Source organism: Felis catus, chromosome A3 (genome assembly GCF_018350175.1).
Source record: "Felis catus isolate Fca126 chromosome A3, F.catus_Fca126_mat1.0, whole genome shotgun sequence".
Classification (NCBI taxonomy): domain Eukaryota; kingdom Metazoa; phylum Chordata; class Mammalia; order Carnivora; family Felidae; genus Felis; species Felis catus.
In genome coordinates, this window is record NC_058370.1 from 69,844,249 (window position 1) to 69,858,951 (window position 14,703).

At 36.5% G+C, this 14,703-nt stretch overlaps 1 protein-coding gene and 1 long non-coding RNA gene across 27 annotated transcripts in view; one reads left to right on the forward strand and one right to left on the reverse strand.

The window, feature by feature from the left end:
* NRXN1 (neurexin 1) overlaps positions 1-14,703 on the reverse strand; it is a 1,127,382-nt gene that overhangs the window by 868,292 nt on the left and 244,387 nt on the right. The gene's annotated exons all lie outside the window — the stretch shown is intronic.
* LOC109498167 lies at positions 12,240-13,529 on the forward strand. The gene is made up of 2 exons (XR_002154819.2): positions 12,240-12,390; positions 13,253-13,529. It is a non-coding gene; the product is annotated as an uncharacterized LOC109498167 (long non-coding RNA).

The following is a 14,703-nucleotide window of genomic DNA, read 5'->3' on the forward strand; positions in this document are numbered from 1 at the left end:
AAATCTCAGCAATAAGCTGTGGTACAATTATTTCACCTACTTCACTTCTTTTCCCCACATAAGAATATTTCTTGTTTCTATACTATAGCAATTCAAACTCTACAATACTTCAATCCTTCTTATCTCCATTATTGTTAGCACCATTTGTTAATCCACATTCTCTGGTCTGTGGGAAAACCTTGTCTCCTTCTTATTCTATTTATTCGACTCCTGCAACTTAAGTCCAAATGATCTCTCTTCAGATCTTATATTTTGTTTTGTGCTTTAATGTATAACTCTTAACACTTATTATCATTTTCCAATGAGACGCAGAAAGGGCATAGGGAGTTAAACGTTTTCACAGGCAAAGCTATATTCTTCTCCCTTTGCAGGGGAGGGAAATGGATAGAAACAGAAGCTGCCAGCTAGAAGGCCTGAAATAAATGACCTGCGCCACCCATAGCTGAATTCCACCTCTTCTTCCAGAATGTTTCATAAGAGAGAATCAATACAAGCTGAATCTGAAACATTGGTGCAGTGTAGTAGCTAAGCTCAGTGAGCTCCCAAGCTAATCCTGTGTTCTCAGAAGCTATAAGTGCAAATCCCTTCACCTTTGTTCAGGGGGATGAGCTCACTACATAAATTGGCCTGTTTTTTGACCTCAAATTCCAGGTGGGACAGGGTTGGGGGTGGCAGAAGCAATGAGAGGGAGGATTTCCAGGCCATTTGTTCTAAAGTGAGGTACCCTGGCAGAAGGAAGGACAAGGTCGAGTTTCCATGGCCCTGAGCTGAGTCACACAGCTGGAGTCACACTCTGCTCAACACAAATGTCTTTTGCTCACCCACGAGCAACACAAAGGCTGCAACAGAACACTGCCAAAGAACAAGCCAAGTGCCAGTGGCCATTCTCATTATCTAGGCTACCTAGTAAGGTAACCCCATACAACCTGCCTGCTAAATTAACTTTCGGATCGGCTTATGCTTTTTTCCCTATGACTATCTGATTAGTATACTCAATTAAAATACAATAAAGCTCAAAATCAATGCAAGTAGTGTGAGGCTCAGTATTTTCACTAGTACAGAATTTTAAAAAAAATGTTATGTTTGTTCCCTTTAATGATTCTGTTGCCTTACAGAAAAATACTCATTGGAATATTAAAATTTCATCATCATTCCTAAAAAATGATCTATTTAAAAGAGAGAGAGAGAGAGAGAGAGAGAGAGAGAGAGAGAAAGAGAGAGAGAGAGAGAGATTAAGCTTACTAAAAAGCCCCCAAATATCTGTACTGAAGCAACTCAAATAGTTTGAAGCATAAAATTCAACACATTTTATACGAGCTCATTTGAGGACATTTCACACAGTTGAATAATATGCTTGTCATCTTATTTCAATTTCTTTATAAAATTCTCTGAAGTAGCACTAAACAATAGTTATTGTATGCATGTCACACAAAAATGCATATGTTTACTTTTTAATTTTTTAAATACTTATTTATTTTTGAAGAAGAGACAGAGCACAAGCAGGGGTGGGGCAGAGAGAGAGGGGGACACAGAATCTGAAGCAGGCTCCAGGCTCTGAACTGTCAGCACAGAACCTGACGTGGGGCTCGAACCACCAGCCGTGAGATTACGACCTGAGCTGAAGTCAGACACCCAACCTACTGAGCCACCCTAGGTGCCCGGTATATGCTTATTTTTGAGGCTGTATTTTAGCTGATTGTGCATTTCCCTTGGAAGTATTTTTTATACAATAATGTTCATGCAATTTCTACCACATGTATGGCATAACTTACACAAAAATTAAGCATCATGAAGGAAATGGTAATAACTTCAAAATGATATATAATCAACTGATTAAAGTCATGCATTTAATATATATTTTGTAATTCCAGCTTTTGTGAGAATCTTTACCTAAAAAAGCGAACATTAAGCTGCCGTGGAGCCCCAATAACTAAAGTCCTATTTCCTCAATGAAGCATCCAGCAATTTGGAGTTATCTCCTGCTTCTCATCCATAAATGGTTTCTTGCCACTCATAAAATCCTTTCTATGCTTGCAATTATTATACAGCATATTTTTTTCTCCCTATCCTTAATCACTAATGAAATTTCTAAACTACCTTACTGTTATCTGAATTAAAACAAGCAAATAAAAGCAAACACAAAATAGACACAATTTTATACACTTACTTTTTTCCTATTGATTACAAATTTTTCTTCCCTTGCCTTGTCTTCACTATTAGTTTATAAATTTCTAAGAGTAAGAATGATGCCTCCCCTCCCCCTACCCCATCCCCAGCCATAAGCACAAATTAAATTAAATAGAACCCAAACAGACAATATAATTTGTTTCACTATAGCTCCAAGACAGTCTGATTTCCTGTGTGGTAAGAATGTTTCCTTTTCTGCATTTCAATCTCTACCCAAGCCATCTGAGAATATAGTCTATATAGTTGGTTAATACAAGCATCCCACATGAATAGGATTCTCAAACAATGACAGAATTCTTCTTCATCCTGTAAAGCCCCAGAGGACAACCAAAACCTCAGCAATACTGTATTTTCTTTGTTTCTATACAATTCTAAACTTTTTTCTCTCCTGAGATAATCTTATCTTTTCCTTAGATTTGTGTTTCTCAACCACCTGATGAATTTAGATTCTATAAAGATTTCTTCAAAGTCTTATGTTTCATTATGACCTGAAAAACAACTTCATTGTTATTAAGCGAATGTTAGAGTTGTCATTCCATTAACATATACTTTGGGAATCCCTAAATTTACATATTTGTGACTTTGAAAATAACTAACAAAACTTTTATGTAGACTGTTTATTGAACTTTGCCTTTAAAGATACAAGGCCTGATACATTAGTGGACACTGTCAGAGTTATGCCCAGATAGTCACTACCAACTACAGAGAGAAGCCATTCCAAGTAGTCATTTAATGAAGAACTTGAAAGGAAAATAAAAATGTTTTTCATCGTTCAAAACAAAAACAAAAACAGTATCATAGGTTTGTGCCTTTATCTCAACTCAACATTTTGGTGTCTTTAAAATCTCTTGTTTAAAGTCAATTCTTCCAGGAAAACATTCCCAAGTTCACTCAGGGTGATTCTTTTCTCTTGGAATGGGAATTATCTCTAAACATGCATTTATGGATTGCTTAATTGGGTGTGCTATGGTTGTTGGCACTGTAAGAGAAAAAACTCAGTCTCTGACCTCTAGATGCTTCAAAAGTAAGATAAAGGAAATATTCCAAAATTTTACTCTGGACTCAAAGCATAATGGGGCATTTAAAATAATACTACAAATCAGTGGACTGACATTTTGATAGTACTGAGAAGAACATATGTCTCTTCACATTTTGGCTTCGATTGGATCATTAGGCACAAGTTTGAACAATTCCAAGAAAAACTTATAAACAAAAATTTAATATAAAAATTGGATGTGAAATATCGAGAGTTAAAAATATATTTTAGAGAACGTTTTACTTTACAAAATCATTTGGTCCACACACTTCAAGTAACATATTTTTCTGCTGTATTTAAGTGGATTTAATATGTTATCATTTTAACAGAAATTTGACATCGTTCAGGATTTGTTAGGGATGCCAAGAATATACAAAGGGAGGAATTTTATGCTAATCTCTGATTCATTATTTTAGGACACTCATGATTTTTAAAGTGCTGCATCAAGCTTTGAGCCACTAGTAGAAACTTCTCCATTTGTCTAAACATCCTTGCATACCAATAATTTGACAGAAACATTTTACCAAACCCAACAAGCACGCACACTGAGTAAATACTCATGCCAACAGACATTTCATTTAAAACAATAACCAAATTCAAGTGAAGGTCATATTTCATTATTATGGAGCCACATCCACAAGTCCCTAGACCACTTGCAGTTATGACTCTAGGAAAAATTTTTCTTATGAGACTATACTCCTGCCACATTACAGTGTCAGAATCCAATATTCTGCAGCCTCCAGGGTAAGGGTCCACCAATCCTACTTCCATGAAAAGAAATGAAACACAATCTAATGCTGGGCCTTTTGCAGTGTGTAGTTAAGTGATCATTTATTTCTTCTTCTATCTGCCTAAGAAAATATGCCAATTTTCTACCATTAGAATTGGCTTTCAAAGTTAGGACTCATCTGCACACTTGTAGAAAAAGGTGATCATTTCAAACGATGTGTGTATATATACGTATACACACACACACACATATATACACAAATATATACACACAAATATGTACGTACACATACATACATACATACACACATACATACATATATATTCTTTCATGATGAATCTTTACTTTCTAAGTACAGAGAGTAAAGATCCAGTTTATTCTTACTGGATTGTATATATTGCCAAAGAAAGCTTCTAAGAGGTAAACTGCCTTTTGTAATATTACTTTTAATTTCTTTTAGCAAAAAGGTATGAGATTTAAGTGGGTTAAAGGAAATCAAAATACTTATGATATACAATTTTTCATCGTCAAGTACCTAAAAGCAAACATTTTGTGATTAGTTTACTATGAATGTACCAGATTAGTAAGGGAATCTTTTGCAAGACAGAACACTGATGTTCGGCATGGCTTACATACAGACTGGCGGGCAAGTTCCTGACAACACTTAACAAGCAGAATTGCTTTGGGGCTCAGCCCATGTTCACTAGCACTGGCTACTTCACTACTGTAAAGCTTTTGTAATCATTTTGGAAGCAAAGTACTGTAGAACAAAAGCATTCCAATCTGTATCTGGTTGTCTGGCATTACACAAGCATCAGAGGAATATTTTAAAGGAAAAAAATGTCAAATACTTGACATTCCTATTAAGGAAAATACAAAAGAAAATATTGCATAGCGTCTGAATATCTTAAAAGGCTAAGTTCTAACTGATATAAATGCATAAGGGTCAGAAAAGCAGCATGATGAAATAAACACAGAATAGTGGATTGAGAATTAGGTCCAGAGCAGGTCAAATAACATTCTGAGTCTAGCTTCTCTAGTTGCTAGAAAGGGGTAATAAAGTTGGCTTTACTGACCTCTGCTTTACCACAAGGATAAAAGCCTGAATGTGAAAACGCTGTAAAATATAGACAATTTAACACAAATATTAGATAACACTACCATTTTCATTTTTCTGACAATCTTGCAGCAGGTCTCTGAGGTCCTGTGCTCAGTACCTTTAGGTACTGTGTCATTAATAACATAACTGGGGAGGACACAGTTTTTAGTCATCTTGGTTTTTGGGTTTCTTTCTTTTCTTCTTCTTCTTTTTTTTTCTTAACACCTGATGAGTTTCTGAGATACAATCAGTCACCAAACTCCTCAGACACATTTAGCAGCATCAGGAGCAGCTGCTGCTGACAATCATGTCTTATTCCGCAGGGACTGAAGGTGTAAAAACAATGAATCATTACAGGTGCGTCTGCCTCCCTTCATTCAAAGGACAAAATGAAAAGAAATTGAAATTCATCAAGCCCAATGTTTTTAAAACAAAAAGAAAAGAGATCAACTAGGAAAGACTTTTCCCTCTAATTTGTAAGAGCAGAATTCAGTTATAACTTAGTAATTGTTTTTTAATAGTCTGCTACTGAGCTAAATATGGTCCCAGATTCTTTTTTTTTTAATTTTTTAATGTTTATTTATTTTTGAGAGAGAGAAAGACACAGTGAGAGCAGGGGAGGGGCAGAGAGAGAGGGAGACACAGAATCCAAAGCAGGCTTCACGCTAGGAGATGTCAACACAGAGCCCAACGCAGGGCTCGAACCCAGGAACCACGAGATCATGACCTGAGCCAAAGTTGGATGCTCAACCAGCTGAGCCACCCAGGCGCCCTTATGTTGTCCCAGATTCTAAGAGTCCTATCTAAGTTCAAGAAACACATGACTTAATAAAAACAATGTGGGGCATAATAATAGCATACAACTAATCCAGTTTTTGGTAGAGCCTTGGTGGGACAAGGGATAAACACTAAAGGCTACTGGAATTAACAAAAGAAAGGTGGTAAGATATTTTAAAAGGTTTAAATAAAAGCAATAAAAAAGATGGCATCTGAAATAACTATATGATTCCTGGGATCTTAGTAGGAGAAATGTCAGTAAAGACAAAAACTTGAAAGAGGGATATATCCAACACTGAGAAGTCCAAAGTGTTTCAGGAATATCCTGGTACACATTCCCTATCCTCTTGCACGTATTTGTGCAAGGTGCTCATGTTTATTCATTACAACAGGTGACGTGGAAAACCTAAATTAAAAAAAAATCCTTTTAAACTGGCAAATAGTACAGTAGCATCCCTATCGACTACAAATTTAACATTTTATTATGCATGTAATACATGCTTTTAGAAATTTAAAAAATTAATACAAATACATAGAGTGAAGATCACATATAATCCTACAACCCAGAACTCTTTACATTTTTATGTATGTTCTTCAAGATTACATATGGAGGTCTAATACACAGCATAGTGATTATAATCAACAATATTATAAATGTCGAATTTCCAAGGGTCTAGATCTTAATTGTTCTCAATGCAAATTGATAATTATGAGTCACGACAGAGGTGTTAACTAATGCTACCGTGGTTACCATATTGCAATATACAAATGTGTTACATCAAAACAGGGTACACTTTAAATTTATATGATATGCTATTGTATAAATTATATAATTGTAATTTACAATTATATTACAATGGAAATAAAATAAACATTTTAAGGGGAAGAAGATTATATCTGTATATACCTATACATTTATAATAAAAATTATAAACATTATATACATAGTGTTCTGTAATATGCTGTTTTCACTTACCAGTATAGCTAAATAACTTTAACACAGCATGACACACTCTTGAGCACCCTCACATACTATTACGTAGATTGTCCTTTGGTTTATTAGTTTTTATTATTACGTATCCATGTTATTTTCATTTCCTTTGTAAATAACAATGCCATGATCATCTTTTAAGATAAATCATTATATAAACCTCTGATTACTTATTTAATTAATTCTAAAATTACAATTACTGGGCTGTTTGAAAACTGTATTCCAAAAGAGTTATTCTAACTTTCATTCCATCATGAATGGGTTAGTCTTATTCTTTATATTTTCTTAAATGTTGGATACCTAAATTTTAATTTTAGAATTAATTTTCTTATGTGCTGGATATCTAATTTTAATTTTTAGAAAAGTCACATTTTTCCTATGTGATATGTGAAAATATCATTTTAGTTATTTTCTTAAAAATTTTTGAATACTACATTGAATATTTTATGATGTATTAATTACATTTTGTTTGCATGATATGACTGATCTTCCACTGAAATTTAGTTAAGTCCACTTTGGATGTCTTTTCAACTTCATTTTTCTGTGACCATTTTCTGGGTTTCTTCCTCTTCACTATTTGTAATATCTAGCTCATATTACCCTAGGAAATATGCTTTGATTCAGGATTTTAATATCCTGAATCCTTAATATCACGGACTGTTAAGGCTTGGAGATTTTACCCAACTTGAAATGTAAGAAGTTAACCTGCTGCAGTTTCATAAATGTTGGTAGAAGACTCACAGCAAAAACAGTAGCCGGGGTATCAGTATTTTTTGTGCTGGTTCTGTGATCCCCATTTTCTTTAAGGTAATGCAAAGAATGCTAGATGGCACCCACGGATGCAGTGGGTTATGTTCAAGGAGGGGAACTATGAGCTTGGTGAGCCCCGATATTTTATAATAGACAGTCAACATGCTTACCTTTTGCTACAGGAAAATATTATCTTTGTTATACCGGACAATACGTATGCATGGAGGGAAACCACAGATATAATATAATCTTTGTTCCAAGAATATTCATGATTAAACATTCCTGATAGTCTGAAAAGGGCAGTCAGTATCTTGCTACGCAAGAGATGCAGAAGTGCAAAGGACTTCTGGAAAACTGTATCCAAACACTTATGCCTGAATATGCAGAAAGAGAATAAAAATTTTTGCAGGGTAAGGAAGGAGAGTGAATCTGGGGCATTCAGCATTCAAACCTCATTCTTAACTTAGCCCCAACTGTGTATCACTGTAACAATAACACATCTACCTGAAGAAAATAAATGAGGGGTAGACTTTCTAAAAAGGTTAAATAGACAGTGAATTTTTATTTTATAAAACAATTCTCTATAAGTTCCTTTAAATGTCAAATACTCCTCACATGATTAGAAGATAAATTAAATTTTTAAATATATTTTTTTTAGCATATTAGTTAAGAGGGTGTGGACCAAACTGCCCCTGTTCAAATCTGGCTCAGTGTGCTTGATTAAGTTACTTGGGTAAGTGTCTTCTGCTGTAAAAATGGATTACTGATGGATATTAACTTCATTCTTATAAAGCTGGTGAAATGTTTGACTGAATTAAGGATATGTGTTGCTTTTGACAGTGTCTGATACATAGGAAACAGTAAATGTTGGTCATCATAATTCTATTATTACCAGCTAAAATGAGGTCATTAAGTAGATATTTTCTCTTCTGCTCTTTTGCTGCCTGTGCACAATTAACAAAACATCTTCTTTTCTTGATTTAGAGGGTAGATATAAAGAAGCTTTATAAAATCTAACTCCAATAAGAAATGGATTAGGGTTCCATTCATATTACAGGTTATTTCTAAAATTGAGAGAGGAAAAATCTTAACAAAAATATCTTGAGTTCCTTAAGGCTGGTGTATTGTCTATGGTCACTTCTTTTATTTCTATACTTCTGTGTATATGCTAACAAAAAGCCAGATATTAACAAAAATTAATTTGGATAGTCTATAAAGCTCTATGAAATACTATTCACTTATATGTAACAGTCCCAGAAGCACAGGGAGAGAAGAGAAATGTTTCTGGGGGTACAGAGAGTGCCATGGCCTTCCTTTCCAGTGTTTAATCATTATTTCTCCCTGAGTGATAGTTGGTTCTTTAAAATCTGACACTAGTGACTCTGGGCCTGGTTTGAAGATTCTGAAAAGGATTCAAGAAAAGGTAGGGAACAAAGAGGGAAGTCAGCTGATATAGAATGGCTATTGAAAAGGTAAAGCCACTGAACAATTATGGGGGGGAAAGACAGCGATTTGCACAAACTAACATCTACATTTGTGAAAGTTCCATCATGTTTCTGAGATTTGCATTTTAGAGATGGGGAAGGAATATATTTCCCTTCCACCATCACCCTATTCTATTATTATTATCATGCCCATTTGACAGATGAAGAAATTGAATTATGGAGTAATTATGTGATTTGTTCAAGATCATGCAGGTAGTAAACCATGGATCCAGGACTAACATTTTTTCCCATTATATTATATTGCCTCTGATGACCCTAAAACCCAGTCAAGCGCTGATTCCCCTAAAGCCTACATCGCAAACCACTGACATAATTCTCAGTCAACCCAACTATCTAATAACAGTCTCATCTCCTGGTTCTCAGCCAGCATAGGGATTCTGTTAAATTGGTGATATAGCTAATGCTCTTGGTTGCAGGGGATCCTTCTGTTAGTTTTGGCACCCATTGGGGTTCTCTTAGGCTCTCAGTCTTTGATTTTTTTTTTTATTCAGCTATATATTCCTGGATAAGCCCATATCCTAGGAGAATAAGACAAAATCAGAGATCAGCCTGTTCTTTTTATTTTGTCCCGGACACTCTTATTCTTTTGAGTCCTCCAGATAAATCACCGGTGCAGCTCCAAATCTTTGGGGAAAACGAATGGCACAAGTTCAATTCTAATAGCATTCCCTGCCTCCTTTTCCACTTAGTAACCACTATTCACAGTGAGTTGTTATTTAGAACATTTTTCTAATATAGTAGCTACAGAAATCACTTCATAATATACAAAATAGTTTACTGCTCTTCACACATAACCATGGTACTTCTTTTCCAAGAATGCGAATAGTCTCCCACAGACATATTTGTATCCCTTTACTTGGTTTATCCTTTGACAGGAATCATAAGACTAAAGTAACTATTGTCTGTGGATAGTGTATTTGTTAAAAATCTCACCTATTCACACAGGAAAGCAAGCTGGTAGTAAATCAAGTGTGTTCCTTATTTTTAACTCTGCATCTGTCATTTGCCCTGCTGCATGTTTAAAGAGTACTTTCCACTTTTCTCAAAGGTGCAAGTAACAGATATTCAAAGCTTCACACAATCAGGTTGAGCAGGTCCCCTCCTGATCTCAAATCTGGCAAAATCCTAGAAAATGACATCTAGGTAATACTGTGGAGGTTGCATTAGTTGAGAATTTGTATGTATGTATCAGAGAGAGAGAGAGAGAGAGAGAGAGAGAGAGAGAGAGAGTTGGTTGGGGGAGAGGGGACGGGTGAGAGAGAGAGAGAGAGAGAGAGAGAGAGAGAGAGACAGAGAGAGAGATTGAAGTTGTCAGGGTAGGGGAGGAACAGAGAGATTAGCTGAGCTGTCTCGTTGATCTATTGAAGGTTTCTTCAACAAATGTATTATTGGATATCTACAATTTATCAGGCATTGTACTAGTTACTAGAGATATAAAATGAATCACAAATAGATCCTGACTTTGAAGAAATAAACTCTTTGTTACATTTTATTCAAAGAAGCAGATGCAGAAACAAATGTTTTTACTATACTATGGTAAATAATAGGATATAAATGTGCACAGGATCCCTTGGGAACAGAGAAAAGGGTTACTTGATTTCTGGGGGGAAAAATTCTTGAAGGAGTCAGTCATGGATATAATGTATGCATAGGAGTGACCCTGGAGAAGAATGTGGACAGAGTTCCAGGTAGAGGAGACTAAGGCATGAAAAAGCACAGCAATTTAAAATCACTAAGATTTTAAAATTTTTTTACAGTTTATTTATTTTGAGAGAGGGGAGTGAGGGGCAGAGAAAGGGAGAGAGGGAATCCTAGGCAGGCTCTGCGCTGTCAGCACAGAGCCTGATGTGGGTCTCGAACCCACAAACCATGAGATCATGACCTGAGCTGAAACCAAGAGTCAGATGCTTAACAGACTGAGCCACCCAGATGTCCCATAATTACTAAGATTTAAAGCATGGGGCAAGTTTTGGTAGGGAATAAGACTTGAGATAGGTTATGATAAAGAGATCATGGAAGACCGTATGTGTTACTTCAAAGCTTGAAATTTAACATGTAAGTAATGAGGGATCATGGAAAGGCTTTAGGGCTGAGTGTGGCAAAATAATACTTGTTTTTAGGCAGGTTTATGAAGGATGAATAGAGTTAAGGTCATGCGTAGGGAACACATTAGGAGGTTCATGGAATAGGTCCAAAAGATATGAGGAGGGCCTTGGCAAGGGCTATAGTAATAGTGAGGGCAGGATGGCCCATCATGGGAACCCTATACATATTGAGATCCTCTCTCCTGGGACACATGAAAAGGTATCTATCAGAGAGTGTTAAGGACCAAATTGTGTCCCTCACAAATGCGTATGTTGAAGCCCTAACCTCTGATGTGACTATCTTTGGAGAAAGGGTTCTTAAGGAGGTAATTAAGTTTAAATGAGTTCATAAGGAGGGGGTAATTTAAACACTGGTGTTCTTATAAGAGGAGGAAACAGCATTGCAGAGTTCACTGTAACCCCTCCTTTTTTCCCCCTTATTCTCTCCCTTCCTCCCTCTGCATATACGCAGAGGAAAGACCATGTGAGAACACAGCAAGAAGGCTTGTCTTTGAGTCAGGAAAAGAAGTCTCAACAGAAACTAACCCTGATGGATGCCGTGACCTCGGACTCCCTTCCTCCAAAACTGTGATAAAATCGATTCTGTTGTTTAAGGCACCTAGTCTGTCGTATTTTGTTATAGTATCCAGAGCAGACTAATACAGAAGGTTTTGTTGGAAGATGTGAGAACTAAAAAAAATAGTGCAGAAAGAAGACAGTAAGAAAAAGTAATGAGGTAAATAAAAAAATGCAGAAAGAAGACAGTAAGAAAAAGTAACAAGGTAAACAAAGTCCTGAACAAGCAGAAACTGGGAGGCACAAAGGCAGGGGTAGAGGAAGCTTTCATTTGTTAGCTTCATAGCATGAAACAGAGGAGATGCGGGAGTTCCTTGTGTAAGAGAGTTCTAGCACAAAGAGTGACAGACGTTTGTTTTTGAGACTATTCTAGAGTTGTGATTGGATCAGCGGCACTGTTGCCCACCTACTATTGTGTCCTGAAATCTGTTTTCATCCCAGAAGCTGTGTCACAGCCAAGGCTATTTCTTGTGTGACTTGATTCCAGGTATGGTGTAAGAGCTATGCCCCTGCCTTCCTCTGGCCTCAGCTGGAGCAGGCCTTTTCGCCTGCACGCTGAAAGTGCCAAAAAAAGCGTGGGAGGAAGGGGAGATGTCAGGATGAGCAGAATGGAAATAACGACTACAGACTGACTCAAGGAATCTTGGGATGTGATGTGAGTATTCCAAATGTTTTTGTAAAAAATATAAACTTTTAATTTTAGCAACCCAGTTTATAATATTAAAAAAAAAACACTTATGCACATTATGAGGGTCATCTATGTAACACAGAAAGTGTGGCATAAGGCTGGCTCTCAACAAAGAGGGGCTCTTTAAAAATGACACCATAAAATCTGTTTTTATTCACCTCTATAACAAATTGGCTCAGTTTAAATGCCAGGCTATAAAAGGCTTCATCCGCATTCTCAATACCTACCGATTTCGAGAAAAGAAATGAAGAAAAGCTCGGAGTGCACTTTTTTTCAGTGCCTGCCAACATGGTGCCTGGGTTTTCAGACGGAATTTCATAAATGGAACAAATGAAGAATAATGATCTTCTCTTTACCTCTGTGCCATTATAGCCCCATCAAGCTGAAGACAAGTAAGATTATAGGATTTAGACAGTCCTTGTAGAGGAATTGGCAACTAGATTATTCTTCTGCCTGCTTAAAAATAGTTTCCATTTTGATCTGAGGTATATGAGTGTGTGTGTGTGTGTGTGTGTGTGAGAGAGAGAGAGAGAGAGAGAGAGAGAGAGAGAGAGAATGAGAGACTGAGACAGAATTTCTGTGGCAGATTCCATCCTTTTGTCTTCCACATTAATTCATTCCACCTGTGCTTTTAACATCCAGATGCTATCATATTTTAATTATACTGATTAATGCCTACGTAAGAATTACAAATGGTAAACCAACCTTCCCTCAAATTAGGCAAGTCAATTTGCTTAAAGGCAGAACAGTGAAATAGGACACCAGGCTAAAATCATATGAAAGATGGAAATGTCTTCATTTGTTTTTGTTTGTGTGCTTTTAATTAAAGGTGACAGAATGGCCTTCGCCACCAATGCAGCAAGCGTGATGTGCAAAGATGAATGGATTTGCAGCTGTAGGTAGTGTTGCGGTTTTAACATTATTACTCTCACCACTGGGAAAACATCTGTGGGAAATAAGAAGAGAGGATAGTTATCTTAATAAAACTGAGAAGAGATCTTGAAAGAAATGCTGCTGTATCCATCTTTGGAGGGCTTTGTGAAGAGAACCATCATGTTTCAATCATTTTGACCATATATACCAATAAAAATCTGAAATATCTCTTAGAGTGTCCAAGTGTCTCTCCTGAGGATCTCCAGTGCACTTCTTTAGGAAAATACAAAGTAAGAAAACAAAAATCCTCTACCCTCATTTAACAAGAATTTAAAGTAAAATAATTTTCTCCCTTACCACACTATGACTTAAGTGCATTTGTGGTGCATTTGTGGTGCAGAGGGATGAGGAGGGCCTTTGGCCCCGGTGAATTGCTTTGAAACATTCAGAGCCCGTGACTCTCAGTTCTGTCATCTAAGAATGGAGATCCCGTCACTGCTCAGGGGTGTCACAGGATTAATTGGCATAATGCAGATGAAAGTGCCTTGAACATTTCTGTATACTAATCTAGTCTGAATTTGTAAAGATAAAGATCCCAAAACGTTTTGTGCTCCAAAATATGAGGAAGTAAATATAACTTTTTCATTTGGGTTATTTTATCTTATCTGCACCATTGCCTTCCTCACTCTTTTTACACACTATTTGCCAAGAGCTTTCCATTTACAGTGCATCAATGTCATAGAACAATTGCATACAAAACATGTTTATATCAGTCGGATGTTAGTGGATAAGGACAAGGTCATCGTTATGGGGTAACTTTTATAATATCACAGGGTCTTCCTTCCAAGATATCTACTACAGACAAAGTATGTATGGGTGTGTGTGTGTGTGTGTGTGTGTGTGTGTGTGTGTTTACAGGGTTGGGTGGGGGGAGAGAGAAAGAGAGAGCACAAGCACATGAGAACAAGGGCACGCACAGTTGACAATGGCTCCTCAAATCAAAATCTGAGAATAAGATAGAAATGTAAACATAACAGCGATGGTAAGCAAGGTAGTTACCCATTGTGTAGCTAATAGGCATCCTATCTATAAGGAGATTACCATGTACAAGAATAAAATAGGTGAGTAAACTCAGCAATTACCATATAATAACTATAATAATGGTAATTAAGGGCTTGAGAGGTCATGGGAAGTTTTTCAAAAAAAGGTGCTACATAAAAGATAAGTCCATGATGGATAATAGGGAGATGAAAAGGTACAGGGAATGGAGCAGTATGAATTCAGGGTGGGGAATGGGATGGAGGAGAAAAAGAATTTTACAGACAAGGGGATAGATTCTGTAAGGCCTGTGGGTTGAAAATATTTTTTTAAAAGAAATTCCATACATTCTAGAATGGCTGAAGTTTT